Below are 22,577 nucleotides of genomic sequence, written 5' to 3' on the forward strand. Positions count from 1 at the left end.
CGAAGTGGTTTAAAGTGCCTAATAACATACTCTGGGGTTGTAGCTCACGCACTCGCAGAACGCCCATCGAGGTGGCTCCACGCAGCGGGTCTTAAATGTTTACGCCCCTGAGCGCTGTGTTACGACTCGACCGGAACACAAGGCGCGGCAACCGCCGCGACCCGCTGTCAAAGCGGAGGTGAATTACGGCGGCGAACGAGGTGTCAACGACACCGTCAAAATGCCAGTCGCTAGGTGTCACCGACGGCCCTGAGTTCTTGCGGACCGCGACGCTGGCGCTTTCGGGGAGGCAGCTGTGGCAAGAGAACGCGCTCTCGCTATACGCTATAACCTGGAGCAACACCCCTCGTTACACGCAAGCTTGTTGTCTGTTTTTTCCTTGTCCTTTTTTTTTTTTACTTTTACCTCCCTTCGTGTGTCACCTCTGTTGGCGGCGCGCTTAGTTGCCCCTCGTGGCAAGCGTGGGGAAATTATTAGGGAACTGGGAGATGTACTTTCTAAGAGCAAAGATTTATCGATCGATTGATCGACTGATCGTGAGTAGTCTCGTGCGTAACGAAGGACACGCAAATAATTACTCGTAATCGATTACCTTTTATGTCAGTATTGTAATTGTTCGATTGCTTTATTTACTCGGTAACGATCAGTGCAATTAGATTACTTTTTAGTAACTAATTACATGTAATTGGTTACTTAACAGGCGAGACATGCTGTAGAAGGTTGGGCTTTTTGAATTTGGCGGGAAGTCCAGAAGAACGCCTGCGGTCGTGCCGTTCAAACGTTGTTCAAACGATGTTCAAACGAACCCGGCGCTCAGTACTTGTTTGCTCGTCAAGGTTGCGTGAACCGTATTGTCGCCCCATTCTGCATCTTACGATGGTATCGTATTTCTGTGAAAGTTCCTAGCTCAGTTCCCAATGAGAAGAAAGGGGGTTAACCGAGGGGCCCGATTTTTATTGGTCATATCATAAGAAGCCAACAAACACCGACACCAAGGACAACATAGGGGAAATCACTTGTGCTTAACAAATGAAATAAAGAAACGATAAATTATTGGAAATGAAAGTGGATGAAAAAACAACTTGCCGCAGGTGGGGAACGATCCCACAACCTTCGCATGTCGCGTGCTATGCTCTACCAATTGAGCTACCGCGGCGCCGTTTCTCCGTCCCCATTCTTGGGTATTTATGTTTCCTTGTAGAACCCTGGGAGTGTTAGCCAGCGCCTCCACTAACAGACCTTGGCGGCAGACGTGGAACATCCTTTCTGCCGCAAAAAAATTGAAAAGACGTGGGGAAAAGGGATGAGAACACCACGCGATGGTTATTTTGCGTTCCTGTTGTGTCCTCCTTCATCGTCCTCGTCTATTCAAGCGCTTTGTACCTATTACAACATCGCTAATTTTCCGGTCGGTGCTCGTCCATTGCAAGGTGGTTGTAAGTATTATACAGCATCTCCCCTTCTTCCAGCGCGCATGCCGGGCGAATCTTCAGTGTAGCTGCCTGATGTCGTCGCAAGAAAACGAGGGAAGATGACCCACGAAAATTTTGAAAAGCAATTGCTGTTGAAAATAGGCATACGAAGGTCTGCAGAGTACGCACAGAAAAAGTCAGGACCACCCGTTCTCTATAGTGTGTCCGTGCAATGTTAATAAAAGTTGGGAGGAAAGTGACATGAAAGTAGGCCATTACTTTTTAGTAGTTGCTCAGTTACTATCGTGAAGTAGTACGTGGTCACTGCAATCAATTACGTTTTCGAATGAGGCAATTTTAGTTGTAATCGTTTACTTTGTTTTTCTGTAACATGCACAAGTCTGATATTGTTGCCACTTAGGGTGGCGGGAGGGCAAGGAATCCACCAAACCTATCGACTGCTACGTCAAGTTGTAGGGATGAAGGAAAAAGGGTTTATTGGCTTAGTTACACGGCTTCATTTACGGAAGCCCCCTCCATGCAGGAGGAAGTTAAACGTCCGAGTTCACATCAGGAGCCTCTCTCCTACTGCTCGATAAGTCTCCGCTTTTAATACCGTCGTCTTCCCTAGGTGAGTCGACTAGGGAATCTGAAGACTGTCCAGCAGCAAATTACAATCGTTGAATCCGTTGCGATACCAGGCCCGTGCATGCAACGCTCCGCAGTAACCCCGCTTCCGAAGCCCGATGGTATGGAATATGTGGCAGGATAGCAACCTGCGAATCCAAGGTCGCAGTCGTTGTTCGGTAGCATTGGATGGGGGCCCCCCTTCATCCTTAGTTCAGGCGCGCTATTAAGACGTAACATCAGTCACCCAGCTGACAAGGGAGCGAATGAGAGTGAGCGATGTCATTGAGCTGGCGAATAACCTACAGAGTGAGTGAGTGAGTGAGTGAGTGAGTGAGTGAGTGAGTGAGTGAGTGAGTGAGTGAGTGAGTGAGTGAGTGAGTGAGTGAGTGAGTGAGTGAGTGAGTGAGTGAGTGAGTGAGTGAGTGAGTGAGTGAGTGAGTGAGTGAGTGAGTGAGTGAGTGAGTGAGTGAGTGAGTGAGTGAGTGAGTGAGTGAGTGAGTGAGTGAGTGAGTGAGTGAAAGAATGAAAGTACTGCCGCCACATTATCGACTTCCAACACACAAAAATGACTCGCCATCCCGACCCTGCGAAAGTAGGTGACCATTGAAGGTGTTGCAAAACTACCACTATACAACTGCTAAGAATGGTATGCAATGCTTTTTTGATGGTTCGGATGCTTGTTTTGAGCTTATTAAAACGTATGCTCTTCTGTGTGTTGTATGGGTGATTTCAATGAATGTATGCACTGTTCTCTGCACTTTGCTTATCAGCACTTGTAGCATCTGCCTTGCGGGGGTATAAACCATTGTTTACGGAGGTATGAGCCATTTCTGATAATGATAGATGCTTCTTTTGAGCTTGTTCTTTAGTGAAACGTACGCTGTTCTGTACGTTGTATACGTGATTCCAATAAATGTATGCACTGTTCGCTTCACTTTGCAGAGCGCTTTTAAACTCTACATTACGAGGGAAATGAGCCATTACATTTTTGCTTGCTTAAGGTGGGTGTGAGCCATTGCTGATGAAAAATGCACGAGAAATGCCGACCAAAACACGAAAAATGCCGACCAGCTGGAGGCTAACAGCTTCGCTATAAATAATTATTTCATCGACGTGCTTACTAAAGCTTCGTTTTCAGCCGTTTCTGTCTGCCATTATTTTTTTCTTCTTGAAGAAATGGTACGCATGAGAAATGGACACCTCTTCCAACTTTACGATCATTACTGAGATTGTGGGATTGTGCCAGGTTCCCGACGGCAGCTACCTCCAGGACGTACCCGCCCGAACTTCAAGGTGCACTGCAGTGCGCAGACAAGGACTCACAACTATGGGCCGTCCAGCAGGGCCGGGGTGCGCTCGAAAAGCACAAGCCTCATGACCCACTACAAACGGGCCCAACTGGGCTAGTGCAGAGTAGGGTATAACCCCGGGTCGACGCTTGACCAGCGTCACGACGCGTTAAACCATCGTTTGCCAGCCCTTTATTAAAGTTATCCCTATCCTATTACTGAGATTGCTATTATTGTGCAGCATGGTCGCTTATCACACTTAGACAACGTAGTGTGAGGGGCAAGACTTAACATAAGTTCGGGTACCGTGTGCGGCAACGGAGCACGGAAATGGCAACGGGTGCGGTTATACGAAGCCTCACCTTGACGTTATACTACTCTCCGAAATTGTTATCCTGGCCATACCAACGGCCGTACATGGATGGTAATCCTAGCGTTCCCTCCCACAGCCATTACTAGGCATTTGCAAAACAAGATCATGACGATTTCTTAATGAGCTCTCATCTCACGTGCTATAGTAAGTCAAAGCGGTCTTTATATTTTTGCCTACCCGCATCATCGTTGTGCGTAAGCCTTGGTTCAGTTTCAACGCAACTGCGGGCGGTGATATTTTCTAGTTACTGTTTGTCTTCGCAGCCTCGTGGGCAACAAAAAGAGGGTTCCATCGTACTCGAAACCCTTCGTTGGCAAGGAGAGACACTCTCTGTTGCAACCCCCAAAGCAGAATGTAGGACCCTGGCCGAGCGGAAGGGGCGCTTTGCCCAGTCCCCGAGACGAGTGGGCAAGCTTGTAAACAAAATTAGCATGAGAAAACAAAAGAGCAACGGATGACGACGACAGTTGCGCACATAAATAACAAACAGCACTTTTCAGCTATTTCTCTCTTTCTGGACCCTTTCTTTTTTTTATCTCTCTTTGTGTCGCGGGCTGTCTCCTCCTTCTCGGAGGAGCTTTTATTTTAAACGACCCCCTCCATTTCAAACCTCCTCGTGAGGCTCTGTGTGCCTCGCTCCCGACTGCGTTCCTCCTCGCGTTGGCAGTGCTCACTGCTGAGCGCGCCTAGAAGAGAGAGTCAGCGGGCGAAGAGACGAAGAAGACGCTCGAATCAAAGATAAATACACTGTCAAAATGGCTGCGCGAGGAACATAAGGAACGAAAAAGAAGCACTACTCCTCCGATGCGGTATGCCACGGATAGGTGCTGCGTGCAAACCTGGAGCACGAAGGGTTGAAACGAAAACACAAGGACGCTTCAAGTAGGGAGAGGATGTCGGAAGGGGTGGCAAGGCTTAGCCAGAATCACGGGTAGCAGAAGAGGTGCGCTATACGGTGTGGGGATTTGGGGAATTCGACGCGCCATGGCGCAGGCGCATTTCACCCATGTCTGCAATCCTAAGCCATGCCGTTCTTGCTCCGAACCAGTTTTAGCGGTGGCGCTCCACTCGCCGTGGTTCGTGGGTGAGGGCGGAGCTAGTGACGTCACGGGAGTGGTCCCTGGTGGCTACTGCCGTGACGGTACGGGCTCTTCTTCTCCTTTGGGACAGCACCCGGTACGTACGATGCTTCCTCTCGTCCGCCGACACCTTTGTGACTAGGATTGAGCTCACGCACGGCGCCTGTGCCCGTGCGGGGAGCGCGTACCTCGTGTTGTTTCCTATCCCGACGCTAAGCCTAAGAACGGGTGCCTAGTGCTCGCGCGAGGTCGTACCACGCCGAGCCGCACTCATCGAAGGCCCAAGCCGAAGGAGATTGCCCGAGCTCTCGCGAGTTGGCCCATTGGTTATCGCCAGAGCAAGTAGCATAGCCGCCGGGACTTTTCCTAGCGGCGCGTCCCAGCTTGAGCCTGTGCTCTCGCAGCGACGTGCTACAGGCGCCCCTAGCTGTATATTTCGCCCTTGGTGCGGGACCCCTTTGGTTCCCCGCCGTCCCGGGACCGGGCGTTTGTGCAGTGTTGGGTGCCGTTGGAAACAATAAACGGTTTCCTTCATTTTAGGGCAATACTGTGTTTTTGCGTGCGTCGCTCGGTAGCCCCTCGTGGCCTGAGCTCGCGCGCAGCGGCGCTAGAGGCTGACGGCTGACGCGGCCCTGTGGCTCGCTAAGCTCGAACCCGCGGTGGTCGGTACTCCGAAGACCCCACACTGGCGCCCAACGCGGATTCAAAGGCTCATTAAGCCTTTGTCTGTGCTTAGCCGAGTTAGTACGCCTTTGCATATTATACTTGCCGCGTTATGTCTGCTAGGCCGAGTGACCTTTGTCATTTGTTAGGGGACTTTTGCCCTTTGTTACCGCGAGCAGACGCCGCGTTGCTCGATAACGGGGGGGCCAGTGCACCCCTTGAGCAGCGAACTTATGCACCCTCACCTGTCGCAGCCCCCTGTGGGGACGACAACACGAGGCGCTACGTACCAGCTCCCAGTGGAGCAGTAGCGTTGTTTGGGAACGGGGCCAGAGCCCTCCCCGAACAGTGCACACCAGCACATTCGTCTGCCACAGCTCCCTTTGGAATGCAAGGCAGTGCGATGTCGCAGCGCTCTCGATCGGCTCCCTGTGGAGTTTACGGAGCGCGGCACGGAAACGGGGCCTTAGCCCTCTCCGACGTTTGCCCGATGGCTGCTACTCAAATGAGCAGCCAAAACCAGTGGTCTGCCACGGCCCCCTGTGGGGATTACAATGCCGCAGCCACGAATTTCGCTCATTCGGCTCCCTTTGGAGTACATTCGGTTGTGCCCAGTGGCGCAACCTTCGAGCGCGCACCTGTTTTGTCGACGCTGGCTGCAAGCGGCCTAAGCAATTCACGTATAGCTGCCTCAAGTGGCGGCTGTGAACGACAGCAGGCGCACCCCGCTAGGAGCCCGTTTTGCTCTGGGGCTGGTGGCACCGCGGCCGGTATCCCTGTGGAAACCGCGCCGCTGATCGAGCTGGAGGACTGTTCACCCTTGCTCGACGACGCCGCTAACGCGCCAACGGTTCCCTTTGGAGCAGGCGCACAGACGCTGTTGCAAAACGCCGCTGAAATGATTCAGTCACTCTCGGGGGCAGTTAAGACGCTTTCGGCTGTACCGAAATGCGCGCACCCCGCTGTACGGTTGGCAGTCCCGACTTACAGCGGATACGGTGACCTGCTCAGTGCCAGGGATTATTGTGACTCAATGGTGCGCTACCAGATGGCAAATCGTTTGGAGGATCAGGAGGTGCTGGAACGCGTCGTTCCCGTAGCACTTACTGACACGGCGGCTAGGTGGTACCGGCTTTCCGGATACCGTGCAACAACCCTCGAGGAGTTCCGCGTGGCATTCCTGCGCGAATTCCTACCCGCTGACTACCAGAGTAGGATGCGGCGAGAGCTTGAGCTACGTACACAAGCTCCTGACGAGTCGCTTCAGGAGTACGTACGCGCGATGCAAGACCTGTTCTTAATCGCCGAGCCCAATGCTTCGAACGAGGAACGCGTCGAACGGGTGATCAGGCAGGCACATCCGACCTTTTCGGCGTACCTGCGCGGCGGCCGCTTCCGAGATCTGGAAGAATTGGCCGCCGAGGCAAAGCGCATTCAAGGCGACATTCTCGCCGCGCGAGCCTATCGCCCACCGCCGCCCGCCAGCGAGGCCCTTGAGCCAAGCTGCGCGTGGGGAGGGCCTGTGCCCCTCCCCCAACGGCAACAACCCGGCCAAGCTGCCTTTGCGGCTACAAGCGGGTGTGTTTGGGAGCTGAGCGCGCGCGCTCTAGATCCCTACACGTACGGGAGGCGGGCAGCCTGTGCTGCACCACCGCCCGAAATGCATGCGCAGGGACGCACTTCGACCCAAGGCATCGCAGAGGTGGACGCTCGTAATAGCAGGCCCTTTGGTCAAGCAGCGAGTCGACCCCGGCAGGGAGCTGAGGCCGCTCCGCCTCGGGAAAGGTACCGCGGCGGAGTGCGCTGTTTTCGCTGCCAACAACGAGGGCACATAGCAAGGGACTGCACCGAGCCGAGGCCTCCTGCGAGGTCGGGAAACGGGAGCGCGGGTCGCTCGTGAAGGCACGAGTGACCGAAACCTTGCTTGTCCCCTCGGCGTACCGAGCAGGTTGTGTTGCTGGGGCGCACGCGCCCTTCATTCCGGTGACCATTGTCGGCCGCGAATTTCCTGCGCTGCTGGACACGGGCGCAAGCGCTTCGTTGTTCGGCGAACAGGTGTTATCCCACTTGCAGAAGCACTCAGTGCGCTTGCGGGATTGCCGAACGACATTCAATCTTGCGAAAGGCGTGGCCCATTCGGCGGGCGCCGCAAGGCTGACAGTCAGGTGGGGAGAGCGAATGAGACGCACGCGTTTCGTTCATCTCCCCGGGCTCAGTGTTCCTGTGATCCTCGGAAGGGACTTTCTCCTTAAAACAGGAATCGTTGTGGACATTGCGAATGGCGGCTATCGCGACGGACCGTTCACGTTGCTAAAGCCGTTCATCAGCCCGCCGGCGTCCGATCTTGCCTGTGCAGATGGGGCGTCGGAAACGTGCCGCGCGCCAAGTTCGGGGGCAAGCCCTCGAGCTGTGCGCTCGCCTGCTGCGACTCCCCTTTGGGAACGAGAGGCACGGCACGAACCGCGTCGCGCGCAGAATTCGGGGGCAGGCCCCTGCGCTATGCGCTTGTCGACTCAAAGTCCCCATTGGGATCGAGCGACACGGCACGAAGGGGCACCACATCCTCTGGCCGCCTGTGCGGTTCATTTGGATGATACACAGAAGGCTCGCTTGTCGGCACTGTTATGCCAGCACGAAGAGCTCTTCACCGATCAACCTGGCTGTACCGATTTGGCGAGCCACACGATCGAAACTGGAGACGCGCTTCCTTTGAAGTGTAACCCCCGGCCCGTCAGCCTAGCCAAGAGGCAGGTGATCGATGGCTTGCTGGACGAGATGCTATCGGCCGACATTATCCGCCGCTCGTACAGCGCCTGGGCGTCTCCAATTGTGTTGGTGCCTAAGAAAGATGGCAGTCATCGCCTGTGCGTAGACTACCGCCGTCTGAACGGAGTGACTCGTAAGGATGCCTATCCGCTCCCCACGATTAACTCCATCGTAGGAACCCTGGGCAGTGCGAGGTACTTTACTACGCTGGATGCCTCTAAAGGTTACCTACAGGTCCGGATGGATCAACGTGACCGGTGCAAGACCGCGTTCACGTCCCACAGAGGGTTATTTGAGTTTACTCGTATGCCCTTTGGTCTATGCAACGGTCCTGCGACCTTTCAGAGACTCATGGACCGCGTCCTCGGGGAAGCAAAGTGGTCATACTGCATGTGCTACCTCGACGACATCGTGATTTATTCACGAACCTTCGATGAACACTTGGCCCATGTTGCCGATGTGCTCGAGAGGGTGAGGGCCGCCGGGATGACTTTGAATCCTGCGAAAGCCCAACTAGCGCAAACCCGAGTTCAGTTACTGGGGTTTACGCTGGGCGGAGGCTCCATTGAGCCGGACCGGGAGAAACTTCGGGCAATCCTCGATTTCCCCGCGCCCAAGGACGTACGTGGCCTTCGCCGCTTTTTGGGAATGACCAACTTTTACCGGTCATTCATTCCGTCCTGTGCCCGAGTGCAGGCACCCTTGAGCAAGCTCTTGGGTAAGTCGGCCGAGTGGCAGTGGGGACCTGAGCAGCAGCAGGCCTTTCGCCAACTGTCTAGCGCCATTGCGGAGACAGCGCAGCTCAGACTCCCCGACCTGACCAGACCGTTCGTTGTCCAGACCGACGCGAGCGATCTGGGTTTAGGAGCAGTCCTCCTACAGGAATACGATGGTGTGTTGCAGCCGTTGGCCTTTGCCAGCCGCTCCTTGATTCCGGCAGAGAGGAATTATTCCGTGACCGAGAAGGAGTGCCTCGCTATCGTGTTTGCACTACGTAAGTTCGATGTGTACCTTGATGGGACGAAATTCGTAGTGCAGACAGACCACAGTGCGCTCAGTTGGCTGATGCGGCTCCGTGAGCCTGCGGGCCGGCTGGCGCGCTGGGCTCTCCTGATACAGCATTATGACTTTTCAGTGCAGTATCGAAAGGGGAGCACTAACGTGGTAGCTGACGCGCTATCCCGTGCCCCATTGTGCACCAAGAGCATTCCTCCAGGTGTTACAGCCACTGCCGGTGCCTTTGCGCCAGCAAGCGTCGGGGGCGAAACGAGCGCAGAGAGAGGCGAGTCCGCAAGCGGGCAAACCTGTCATTCCGCTCTCCAGGCAAGCAGCGCGCCGCAAAACGAGCGAGCGGGGGAGCTTCTCGAAAGCGAACCTACAACGCCGTTGGCTGCTGTCCTGAGTGGGGACGAGACCAGACTCCCCTTTGGGAGAATTGGAATCGCATTCAGCAGGCAAGAGTTACTGAAGGCCCAGCAAATTGATTCGTTTTGTCGCGGAGTGAGCGACGGTCTCAGGGAGACGGAGCGCCGAGACGCTGCTGGTAGTGCGGCGGGCGCAGGGGGGCCGGAACCAGCGTGTGTCGCTGGGTCCCCCGCGGATTCATATTTGCTAGATCACGATGGGCTCCTGCTGAAATACATAGCCACCGATGACGAGGCTGTGGACCCGTTTAAGGTGGTTATCCCCAAGAGTCTGAGAAGCGCACTGTTGCGATCATCTCATGACGAACCCTTGGCCGGTCATTTGAGTGGCTCCAAAGTTTTTGCGAAACTAAGCCAAACTGTGACCTGGCCTGGCATAAAGCGTGACATTTTTCGCTATTGCCGTTCCTGCCATGTCTGTCAAACGGTGAAATCAAGGGGTGGCAAGCCGCCCGGATTGATGAAACCAATTGACAGTGAGCGTCCGTGGCAAGTGGCCACCTGCGATCTTATGGGGCCTTTCCCCAGGAGTAAGCAGGGGTTCACACACCTGATGGTAGTTGTCGATCATTTTTCGAAGTGGGTGGAGTTGTTTCCGCTTCGAAAAGTGACCGCGCGAGCGGTGCTGGAGAGGCTACAGGAAGTTTTTTGTCGGTTCGGCTTTCCGAAAAGACTAATTACGGACAACGCGTCGTATTTCACCGCTCGGGTGTTTGGTGCTACGTGCCGTTCCCTGGGAATTGATCACTGCACCACGTCGCCCTACCATCCCCAGTCCAATTTGACAGAGAGGGTCAATAGAACCCTCAAACCAATGTTGGCGGCCTTTGCCGTGAGTCAAAAGGATTGGGCAGACCACTTGAGTGAGCTCGCGTTCGCAATCCGAACCGCCGAGAATCGCTCGACTGGTTTCTCTCCCGCTTTCCTCAATTTTGGAAGGGAGCTGGCAAATCCGGTGACCAGTGTCATTCAATGTCAGCTCGGGGATGAGGAGGCGCCGGCAGACTGTTCTGCGTACGCCTCAGCACTTCGGGACAGACTTTGTCGAGCTCTCTGTAGAGCAAGGCAGAGTTTGACTTCGGCCAGGGCCCAGCAGAAGGCTCAATACGACCGGAAACATCGCTATCTTTCATTTAAGGTAGGTGATTTAGTCCTGAAGCGCAACCACGCTCTTAGCGACGCGAGCAAGGGGTTCTCAGCCTCGCTCGCTCCTAAGTGGCTTGGTCCGTACCGAGTAGAGAAAGTTTGGTCTCCGCTCGCGTACTTGCTGAAGGATTCCCCTTCGGGAAAACTCAGCCGTGCCCATATCGCCGACCTGAAAGCCTTTGCGTCGCGGTCCGACGAGCTCGCGCCGGTGCCCAGTGGCACCACCCGCAAGCAACAGGGCACACCCGGGGCGAAGGACCGCATTCGGACCACGCACCGGTACAACCTGAGGAGACGGTCACCTGTGTGATATCGCGCCTGACGGCGGACTTTTTCCGCCACCGAAGGCCCTCAGTAACATTGCTTAGCCTCAGTGGGTTAGCTTCTTTGCGGCCAGTGCACGAAAAGAAGCTGGCCCCAGCCCAGCTCTAGCCTTGTTGACAGTGTGTTGTGCAGTGTGCATTTTTTTTTATTTTTGGGTACGCATGCTGAGTGTAATTATTGTTTTAATGTCTTAAGTGTACAGTTGTATAGTTCATTTTTGTTACTTGTACATAGATTTTGACCGTTCTTGTTTTCTTCTGTGTGTGTTTTTTTTCTTCTCGTTTTCGTTTTTTTTCCTTGCTTTTTTTGCCAAGAGGGGGGTCGGTGACTGGCGTGTCGTGCAGCGCGGGGGGTGACAGTGGTCCCCTTGACTGGTTGGTGCGGGAGAGAGGGACGCTTCGCGCCTGGATCGGCGCGGCGCGTTGTGGCCAACGGGCGGCATGGCGGACGGCGAGGAGCGCGGTGCCACGAGGAGTGTGCGCGTGTGTGTGTGCGTGCGTGCGTGGGGGCTGTTGCTCGTTGAAGCAAGCTGAAGCAGCCGCGCCAACTCCATCGGATCGCCGCGGATACCGTTGGTGGACGGGACCCTATGACATCACGCCAGGAGCTCGACTCTGCAGTCGCCGACGCCGTGCGAACGCACTGCAGCCGCCACTGTGGCTGCCCATCCATCCTGCATACGGCGGCGTGGCCAGCTGACCTGGCAGTGTCCTGCCCCGTCCACCTGGAGTTCGGGACCACCACCACCACGAAAGCGACACTCCTCGGTTTCGCCGGCAACTCCGATAGAACAACGGTGAGCCCGTTCCTGCGTTAACTGGCCTGCTATCAAGCCCACGATCGCAACTCCCGCGACTTCGGCCACCGCCCTAGCCACAGAACTTTACGCGCCGCGTTCTCTTCGCACCCCCGGACATTGTCCCGCGCTAGCAGCAGACTCTTTTGTTAATATTTCTTTCCCCCTTTGCGGCGTCATTTTCTTGTATTTTAGAGTGTATTTTTTGATTATTTTTCCATTATCATTGTATGTATGTTTTCTTGTACGCATAGTGCTTGCTGGGCTGAGGTAGCAATTAGCTAGTGCATGAAAGGCTCAGTTGTCTTTGGTGCATTAGCCCCTACCAGCTTCTTCGCCAGACTGGTAGGGGGGCAATTAAGGAGAGGAGGATGTGGGGATTTGGGGAATTCGACGCGCCATGGCGCAGGCGCATTTCACCCATGTCTGCAATCCTAAGCCATGCCGTTCTTGCTCCGAACCAGTTTTAGCGGTGGCGCTCCACTCGCCGTGGTTCGTGGGTGAGGGCGGAGCTAGTGACGTCACGGGAGTGGTCCCTGGTGGCTACTGCCGTGACGGTACGGGCTCTTCTTCTCCTTTGGGACAGCACCCGGTACGTACGATGCTTCCTCTCGTCCGCCGACACCTTTGTGACTAGGATTGAGCTCACGCACGGCGCCTGTGCCCGTGCGGGGAGCGCGTACCTCGTGTTGTTTCCTATCCCGACGCTAAGCCTAAGAACGGGTGCCTAGTGCTCGCGCGAGGTCGTACCACGCCGAGCCGCACTCATCGAAGGCCCAAGCCGAAGGAGATTGCCCGAGCTCTCGCGAGTTGGCCCATTGGTTATCGCCAGAGCAAGTAGCATAGCCGCCGGGACTTTTCCTAGCGGCGCGTCCCAGCTTGAGCCTGTGCTCTCGCAGCGACGTGCTACAGGCGCCCCTAGCTGTATATTTCGCCCTTGGTGCGGGACCCCTTTGGTTCCCCGCCGTCCCGGGACCGGGCGTTTGTGCAGTGTTGGGTGCCGTTGGAAACAATAAACGGTTTCCTTCATTTTAGGGCAATACTGTGTTTTTGCGTGCGTCGCTCGGTAGCCCCTCGTGGCCTGAGCTCGCGCGCAGCGGCGCTAGAGGCTGACGGCTGACGCGGCCCTGTGGCTCGCTAAGCTCGAACCCGCGGTGGTCGGTACTCCTGTGAGACCCGAAGACCCCACAACGGTGAAGTGCCAGAGAGGTTGAATGTGGAAATAGTAAGAAGGCACTCGAGCCAAAGACAAAAGCAAGAACACTGCCACAGAAAAAGGGGGAGGTGGGTAGCTCTCAGGGCGACGAGGGACGGAGAGGGCGAGTAGGCACGGGGAGCTCGCAAGAGAGACAGTGAGGTGGGAGAGGGTAGAAGACCCACCGCCACCGCCAGGCCACCGGCGGTAGCCCCTCTCACGAAGCGTCGTTTTTAGTCCTAGCTTGGCTCAGTCTCTGTCTTGGCTGTGTGCTTGGCGACTGAAGAAACCCTTTCGGATCCTCACTCGGGTGGTGCTTCTGGGCTGCAAGACCGTGGTCGACCGACCGGGACCTTGTCCCTTCTTTTTCTTCTTCTTTTTTTTAACCCGTGCCGCTCGGTTCCCGACGCGTCCATCTCTCCCGGAAGAGGTCACGGCGACGGTACGAGAATTGCCGCGGCCTTGAGGTGAGACCGGTTTACGAGACCCTTTGTGTTGCAGCAGTGTGCGGTAGTCTTGCAAGCGCCGCATTCCAGCAGCTTGTCCTGTGCCATCGGATACCTCGTGCGAATACGTTACGGCAGTGCAGAATAGGGACCGCTGAGCTGGGAATGCGAGTTGGTTCCTCCTTTTGGTTGCGGTACCACATTTAGAGCGCTATATTTGCTCGGTGCGTCCCGCAGCCGACTGCTCCTATGCTTGCTGCATACGCCGTGCTGGAGAATCCCTGAGCGCTTTCAGTGCACGGCACGAGGCTTCGAGCAGAACGGGATACATCCGATCATTGTTTTTTTTTTTTTTGGGGGGGGGATATTATTATCGTTCGCTTTACTGTATGCCTTGAGTATAGCTAAGTTTAATCAATTACGAGTCATTGGTATCCAATGGAGACATGTGGAGCCAGATTGCACGGCCACGATGGAGCGGATTCGATAGTGTAACGAGCCTCCATACGCTGTGGGAAACGTTTCGTACGCGCCTCGCGATATTTATATCTCAAGTGATGCATCTTGCAATACTAAAGGCGCACCTTGCAATACTGCCTACACGCAGCAGCAATCAAGCATTAGCATTTAAAAAAACTTGTGCTTAAACGACACGGATGGGTACTTCGATGCAGTGATTTACTGGTGCATAACAAACTAACGTGGATCCGAACATCTCATCAAGGAGTTAAGGACTACTTGAAGCGTTAAACGAAACCTGGGGGCACACATTGCTCTAATTTCGTTTTATGCGGGCTTTGCTAACTAGGTACTCACTTTCTGAAGCGAACAACTGTCTCAACCATGTGTCTGATAACGAGTTTTGGTGCCGTGACTACGACATTATAACGCTCGTTCCAGCGGTGATTGATTGGAGTGATCGCTTTCTCAAACTGTGCATTTTGTTCAGCGTACGCGTTTGCACGATGGCGCGCCACACTTGCCTGCAACTCCTGCAAGAGCTTTGCCCCGGTATCGCGTTCTTCCTGCGCCTACGATTCTGCGATTGAGGTTGAGCGCCAACCTCCCTAGCAGCTTCCCGCCCCTCTTGGGACTATAAGCAGCCCGTCGCGAGCGCTGAGCCTGGATATATCCCCTGTAGTTCCTCTTTTGACTTCGACGTATAAAAAATAAAGTAATAACGGTTTACGAAACATTCTTCGTTCTGCCGCTTCTCTTTGAGGCCCGATCAGACACGTTTGGTGAGGCAGCAAGTCCGTATGCAATTGCTAAAGCCGCAATCTACATTGAGCACATCTTTCAAGGTACAGCAAAAGCTCGTTAATTCGAACCGCAAGGGGAAGCCTCTTCAGTTCGAATTAACGAAAGTTCGAACTAACGAATGTGAAGGAGGGCAACAGTACACTGCGTTTGGAAGCAGGAGGGCATGTCAGAAATTTGGCGTGTCAGAAAGTGATGGCGTGTGCCGTGGGCACACGCCATCTTCCAGTCGAAGCTCTGGGGCCGACTGTGCCACAACACCGATGTCCATCGAAACGAACGTGAGCCGAGGCTTAACACCATCACAATGAATCGCGACGGCCGATACCTCCTAAGCTGAAAACAGAGGTGCACAACCGATGAAGACTGCCGAGACAAAGACGCTGAACATGTGAAGGTGGCCTAGGCCCTGATTCGTTGGTTCTTGATTGCAAGCGCAGCTGCGACGTACTTGATTCGCTGTGTTTCGGAGCTTGCCATGCCATCTCCGCACAAAATTAGCAGCTGTAAAAGACTTGCAAAGCCTCCGAGATTCGCAACGGGCAAGAAGTCGCGGAGGTTACGTAGAACGGAGAGGCGGCAGCCACCGCTGCCTTCTGGCTGACCCCGCGTCGGTTAGATTTTTTTCCGATTTTGCCTTCTCTCGCCGTTCTCTCCGTTTCGGAGGCAATACAGCCTTGTGTGTAGGCAGTAGGCGCGTTTCTCTGGTCGTGTGCCAGGCGAGCGTAGTTCGAATTATCCGTGAGGGCACCTTCTCGCGTTCGAATTAACGGACTTTCTTATACATAGACTTCTGTGGAGCTTGGCCGGACCAAATCGTACAGTTCGAATTATCCAAAAATTCGAATTATTGAAGTTCGAATTAACGAGCTTTCACTGTATTTTCCGTCTTTTCATCGTCCAGCGTCATCACTTTATTTATTTATTTATTTATTTATTTATTTATTTATTTATTTATTTATTTATTTATTTATTTCGTGTACCCTCAGGGCCATTGGCATTGGAGAGGGGAGTGGTTACAGGCATACAAAACAAGAAAAAATAGGAAATGTGATACAAGGAAGAGGAGTATTGCAATAAAAGTTAACAAGTATGTCTACTCATACAATGTTAGCTAAGGCGTTCTTGAAAAGCTGGTAATCTTTGATCGTGGCTGTCAGTGCGGGAAGGTGATTCCACTCTGCTGCTGTACAAGAGTCGGTTACGGCATCGCTATGTGATTCAAACCTAAGCATGTATTACGGCGTCATCTCAAGCGTTGTCTTAAGTAGCGCTGACCTCACGAAACACATGAACGAAGAAAGGGAGATGCACACAGAGCGCCACGTGTATGGCCGTCGGTGTGTGTATCTCCTTTCTTCGTTCTTGTGTTTCGTGAGGTTAGTGCTACTTTATACCCGGCTTAGTGCAAACCAACTAGCCCAATTTCTTGTTCTTTGAAGATATCACCTCGCCTATTAAGGGCACGCTCCCACGGCAAGCGTTCAGTAGACCACGACAGCACAGATATTGCCCAGCACGAATTGCACGCTCGTTAGGAAACGATCCCGCGTCGAAAATACGTCGCAGGTATACGTGCTCCCGGCGGCCACGTTGCTCAACAGGAAGGAATGTCACGGCCTTAGCAACGCAGTAAACTCTACATAATTGTTAATAACATCATCGGATTGTACCAAGTGTGCGCAATGCACGCCTATACACGGGGACACGAAACACTTTAATAAATTTTTTTGACGTTTGCTTCTTTCTTTGTGCTGAGGCCAACTGCCTTCGCCTTTTATCTTTAGCGTCAAGACAAAATCCCATAAGGCTACCGTTAGCAATGGTTAATCGCCTTTTCGCCCTTTCGGGTCCTTGCGGTTCCGCGTCGTAACACTGGGTGGCCCGAGAGATGCATGAAATAGTGTCGCTCGTTTGTGAAGGCACCGGAGGCAAATGGCGTTTGTTTCACTCGGGGACGATGGCCAACGCAACTACGCCCACGGCGTCACGAAGCCGGCGAAACATCTTTGCACATGCCACGTTGTACAACACTGCGTACATTGTTGAGTTTTACTCACACACATACACAATGTCGTCAACCACTGCAGTCTAATTTATCGTCGACACGCTCGCTCACGTTTGCCTTAGGATGATAATCTGTTTCATTTCTCTAAAGTTAGCCTTTCGAACTAGTTAGTGGGAGGTCTATTTATAAACAAGAAGAAGATTGCACACGGGTTACGTGCTGTCGAGCGTGCTTAAATTTGTTGCACGTTTTCGAAGAAAATCCTCGTTTCCAGGTCAACGCGCTAACTACAAGCATACCGAAGCTTTCCAGCAGGTAAAGCACGACTCATTACGTCGTCAGAGCAAACCGTTGTGCTCGTCCTCGTTGGCTCAGGCCCGCGCGCTCGCGTTAGCAGTGCGGAAACCTAGCAGGAGCGTGCGAGTTATTCCTGGCCGGCTTTACCGTGCTGCTTCTGCGGTAGCTCGCTGGCGTCGTCAGCGCGAGGGTTCTGAGAAAAAAGGGATTGCCGCAGCGCTTGAACCTAACTGCCGCATTCACAGACGCACTCTTCGCTCGACTCTAAGCTAACCTTCGACTTCACCGAGTCGGGTAGCGTGCCGCTCTCCGGGGTGAATAACTGTTTAAATTCTGGAGCTCTTACGTTGCAAAACCACGATCCGATTACGCGGCGCGCCGTAGTGGGCCCCGCAGATTAATTGTGAGCCCCCTGCGTTTCTTTAACATTCATCTAAATCTAACTGCACAAGTTGTTGCTTTTTCATTTTTTTGCATTTGCATTTTGCTCAAATTGAAATTTGGCTGCCGGGGTTGGGATCGAATCCATGACCTCGAGCTCTGCAGCGCGAGGCCTTAGCCACTAAGCTACCAACGTGGATCGGTGTGAAGAAAATGCCGTTCTTCAACAACAAAAAAATAAACTGCTCGGTAATTATTATACGAGGAGAAGTTTCTTGAGAAGTGCACCATCACTACCGTACGAGTAGGCGTCGAGAGCCACGTGTGCCCTCATTGACAAAAATTATCTTCTGTTGGAATTGTTAGTATAAATCCTGGCCATGGGGTCCTGGCCAATCCAGATGCTGGACATATTATTAGTGAAGGCGGCCACCTAATGGCAAATAGCACTTACTAACGGAAAGTTTTGTCAACTCGGCCCCCTGTTCCCTGCATCTCCTTCGGTCACGACGTACGCATTTGGGCACGTGATTTGGTTTCCCTCGCTTCGGTCCAGAAGTGTAAAAAAATAACAGTAATAAATACGCTAATACTGATCTACGGTTGAAGTGAATGTCCTGCCTAACCAAAGCGAGTCCGTTTCACTCCAATGCGTTGAGTTTTGCTACGCACGACCACTTTGCCGGAGGCACTACCACGAAATGACGTATTAACGGTCGCGTGTCGCGAGGTGGCTGTATAAGGTTTCTTTTTTTTTCCTTTCTCGTAACGCCTACAGCGCATAATTAACTTGCGCAAAGTGTTTGAGAAAATGACTCAACTGTTTTTGGTATTAAAATATTGGACATGACTGACTACACTCTTCGCCGTGTCTTTGGATGAGGGCACTGTGCCAGACGACTGGCTTGCGGCCAGAGTCGTACCGATATTTAAAGCTGCAGATAAACTAGATGCAGGAAACCATCATCGAATTTCAATCATCTGCATAGCCTGTAAAATCTTGGAACACATTATGTGCAAGCAATTAGCCAAACAAATGAAAAGCAATACTTTTTTTTCATTCTAAGCAGCACAAGCTCAGAAAGGGTGTTTCGACGCTAACACAATGGTTTGAAACGTTGCCTTACTATGCTTCAGAAATCAACTCGGAAGGATAAATAGATATTGTATCAATAAATCTAACGAAAACATTTGACAGGGTAACCCGCAAGAAGCTTTTGCATAGGATTCATGCCCTCGGGTTTGACTATAAATTATTAGATGGGTTGAAGTTTATTTGCGCGATAGGCAACAGTTCGTCGAAATATCAGAGGAGTGTTCTCTTACTTCACGTGCTCCTTCTGGAGTTGTGCAGGAATCGGTATGCCATTCAATGTCCCCCTTCCAATTGAAGGCAGGCTGTTTGCCGATGATTGCCTTCTTTTTTGCAGTGTCAAAAGTCTCCGAGACCAAGTCTTACTGAACGAATCACTGATAACTCTTGAAAAGAGGTGTGATGAATATGACACGAAAATTATTATAAATAAAACGGTGTACATCACAAAAAAAAACGCGTTGAAGTTATATACTATACGCACTAAGAGATATCTGAATTAAACCTACTGTTCAATGAAAATACCTCAATGTAGCAATTACTAAGAGCCTAAAGCCGACTAAGTAGATGGAGAACATTACTGGATATACTCGGGAGAAACTTTATCTGTTAAAATGCAAATTGAAGTATGCCACACCTGATGTCGATATATAATGAGGTATAAGATAATTGTTGGAACGACTTTGGAGTATGCTGGCTTAGTCTGAGACCCACATGGCCAAAAAAGCATTAAGACACTTGAACGAATTCAAACATTGACCGCCAGGCTTATTTTTTTCATGTTATGGCAAGAAGCGATCGGTAACGATAGTGATTCATAGGGTTGGTTACCCAAAGAACGATGGCGCGCTTGAAGTATTTTTATTTCCTTTACAACGGAAAACTTAATTTCGATAGCGGACAGTATTTGCAATCCCCTGATCGAGCTTCAGCAATAACCAACCGTGTGAACGTTGTTTTGTCCTGTTCACCCAGAGTTCATGTATTTAAATACGCATATTTGCCGCGAACTATAGTTGACTAGAACAGCATTGATTCTCGTGTGTTTGTTAACTGTAATTATGTTGACACATTCTTAGAAAGACTGAAAATGCTGTTTGGACAACTTTATTTTGTTTTACCCACCCTCTAACAGCCTGAAAAGGCTAAAAGTATTGTATATAAATAAAACCTCAAATAAACAAATATTCACTTACTCTGTAATTACATGGGCTGGCAAAAAATCTACGAAGGACCATCCTGCGAAACATTGACTTTCGTTCGATAGTGTCTGCGGCAGCTCGGAATAAAGTTATGGAACTTCCATGGGTTTATTGGCAATCCGTCATAATTTGTGGCCGAAGGGGGTAGTTTCGCTCACAATCACCGTGAACTGTGAATTAAGCACAGTGATCACTCATGTCGAGGGGTGAAGTAGTCATCCACTTTCTGGAGCTAAACTGATAAACATTCAAGAATGAAATTGAGCAACTGTCTAGAAATAGAGCAAACACCCAGAATGCAGGGATTAAGGCTGGTAGTGAAGTCGTTAGCATACTTTTGCTCGTTACAATCGCTTAGCTGCTCAGTGACCAATACCAGGAGTCGCGATGCGATGTAGCGTTAGTGGATGAACACGGCTGCATCCGGGTGAGAACTAGACAAACTTTCGTCGATGGGAGGACAACTACTACTAGGAGTTGAGCAATAAGAAATTGCCAGCAAGCAAGCGGTGTGCGTGGTAATATAAGCTTAAAATACAATTACTCTTCAAAGACACCTTTACTGGGCGTTGCGTTACAAGCGATTTCGATGACGCGTCTATGTCACTCTTATCGTTAAAGGGTTAACAGCGCCCATAGGCGGGGACGGAGTGAGGAGCAACAGGACACAGCACTTCCTCACTCTGTCCCCGTCCGTGTGCGCTGTTAACCCTTTAACATGATTTACCAACCAGCCGACCAGGCCATCCTTGTCTTATCGCGTTTAGTGTCATTGTGTTCTGCGCATTTGTTTAAAATGAATCCGTTTCGACTTTGCCCCTCTCGCAGTCGCCCTGCGTCGATAAAGCCCTGCGAACGGAAACTGCAGGTCATGCACGTGTTCTCTTGCTCATGAATGCTTTGTATCTGAGCGTTGCTGTAAAAAGATATTGCAAATGCGTTCGGTGACATTGCGAAGCACATTCTTTCTTTATGCTAATGCATCAAAACAACTGAAGATGAACATGCGGTGAATACCCAGGTCAAAGATAGAAAAATTTGCGCGTTTCAGAGCCCGTGGGGGTTCCTTGCATACAGTGTGATCAAGGAAAGGGTTTCTTTTTTAATGAATATTTTGCCGAATTTTTGACGACAAAAGTGATTCAGTCGAGTAATTCCAGGCCAGTAGCTGCTGCCTGTGACACCAGTACGTAACAGATTACTACGAACGAGAAAGCTTCCGCTAAAGTAAAGAAACTGTAGACCCTTCCCCTTTCTTCCCTGACGTGATCGCCGCTCTCTTCATTGTATGCTGAGCTAATGATGTTATGGTTGACGCTTAAGGATTGACCTGAGTGACAGTGTCTAACGTTTTTTTTACAGCAAAATATTTGTTGCAAACGCCTCCCGGACTTAGCTGACAGTGCCTTGCCAAATAGTTCAACACTGGACAGCGCACATATTACGAGTCGGCTTTATAATTGAGGAAAGTAATTCACACTGAATATCGATCATTCTACATTTTCATGTAACACTGCCACATTTTGTCGCCTACGCTGCTATTAGGCAGGTTGGTACACATAGCGAGTTGAGTAGCTCCGATCAGAGACGATGGGGAGGCAGGACAAGGTATGCAACAAACAAACGAACATCGTTCACCAGCTCATTCCTAGAGAAGAAAAAGAAACACAAGAAAGAAAACCGTGACAGGCTTCAGCTAGGTTCGCAATTGATGAATGCGACCCGCGTCATAATTGGGGCTTTGCCCGGTTAGAATTTGTCACGCTCGAAAGTTTTCACCCAGGTGCTCCGATGCCGAAGTATGGCATGCAGACGCGACAGCTCGAGAGACGCCGCCTGTGGTGCAACCTGTCGAGACACGTAAGAGAGAGACGTTCCCGTCTGCCTCTCATTTTTCACGTCGTGAACACGATCTGCCCGGCGTCTGTTCAGTGACCCTGGTTGTTTATGTTTAGCACCAGCATTCTCGGTGTTGCCGCTCACGGCGCCTTGACGGCCGGCGGCCGTGACCTGCCATTTTGCGGCCGGGCGGCTGCCAACTTTTGGCGGCAGTCGCGAGTGACGTCACGCGCGAGCTTGCCACGGACGGACGCGCTTTTTGGTCGCCGAACGGTTAACTCGCCTCCGGCAAATCGAACGTTGGGCGCGAGCCACGTCGACGACGGGGAAGAGGGGAAATGGGGGGGGGGGGGGGGGTGCATGTTTACGCATCAGACCGAAATACGGCTTTGCAAGGGTGGAAGAAAAAGGAAAGGAAAGAAAAAAGAGGAACGTCGCAGCCCCGGTGATGAATCGATTGCGGCCCGGACTTGGCACGCTTTGGCTCCAATCGGCACTTCCAGCGTCAGCAGCCTTTATTAAGCCGCTAGTGCCAGAAAGTTTCATACTATCGACACTAGAGGGGAAACTTGGCGCTGGTGTATGTGGTGTGCTCCGCCAGTGCGACGGTTCGGCAAGCGTGGAAATGCTTGGGTTGCGTGGGTGGAGTGTGCGTGGGTTTGCCTAAGCTCTGTTCCTTCTGGCTGCGAATGACCTCGTGGATTCTTGTACTTCACTCTGGAGGTCAAATAAATGAAATGAAACACTCTACCCGTCGCGGTGGCTCAGTGGGTTTAGCGTTCGGGCTGCTCAGCTCGAGGTCGTGGATTAGTACCGAAAATTCGGTCTGTCGTCCTTCAACACTGGAGCAATGTCTTCGTGGTCCTGTGATGCGATGTACTAGTGAGGTATATGAACTGTGAAGTATGATTTGCGCTGTTAATGGTCTGTAACAAAAGCGATCGCTCGCACTCA

At 52.0% G+C, this 22,577-nt stretch overlaps 1 protein-coding gene across 1 annotated transcript in view; it reads left to right on the forward strand.

Annotated features, from left to right (window-relative positions):
- The first annotated feature begins 13,378 nt into the window (after positions 1-13,378).
- The window catches only part of SERCA (ATPase sarcoplasmic/endoplasmic reticulum Ca2+ transporting SERCA), a 164,464-nt gene continuing 155,265 nt past the window's right edge, over positions 13,379-22,577 (forward strand). The window contains exon 1 of the mRNA XM_065442791.2: positions 13,379-13,564. The gene's annotated coding sequence lies outside the window, so the exon portion shown is untranslated. The remainder of the gene's footprint in view (positions 13,565-22,577) is intronic.

The sequence above is a fragment of the Dermacentor albipictus genome, chromosome 2 (genome assembly GCF_038994185.2).
Source record: "Dermacentor albipictus isolate Rhodes 1998 colony chromosome 2, USDA_Dalb.pri_finalv2, whole genome shotgun sequence".
Classification (NCBI taxonomy): Eukaryota; Metazoa; Arthropoda; class Arachnida; order Ixodida; family Ixodidae; genus Dermacentor; species Dermacentor albipictus.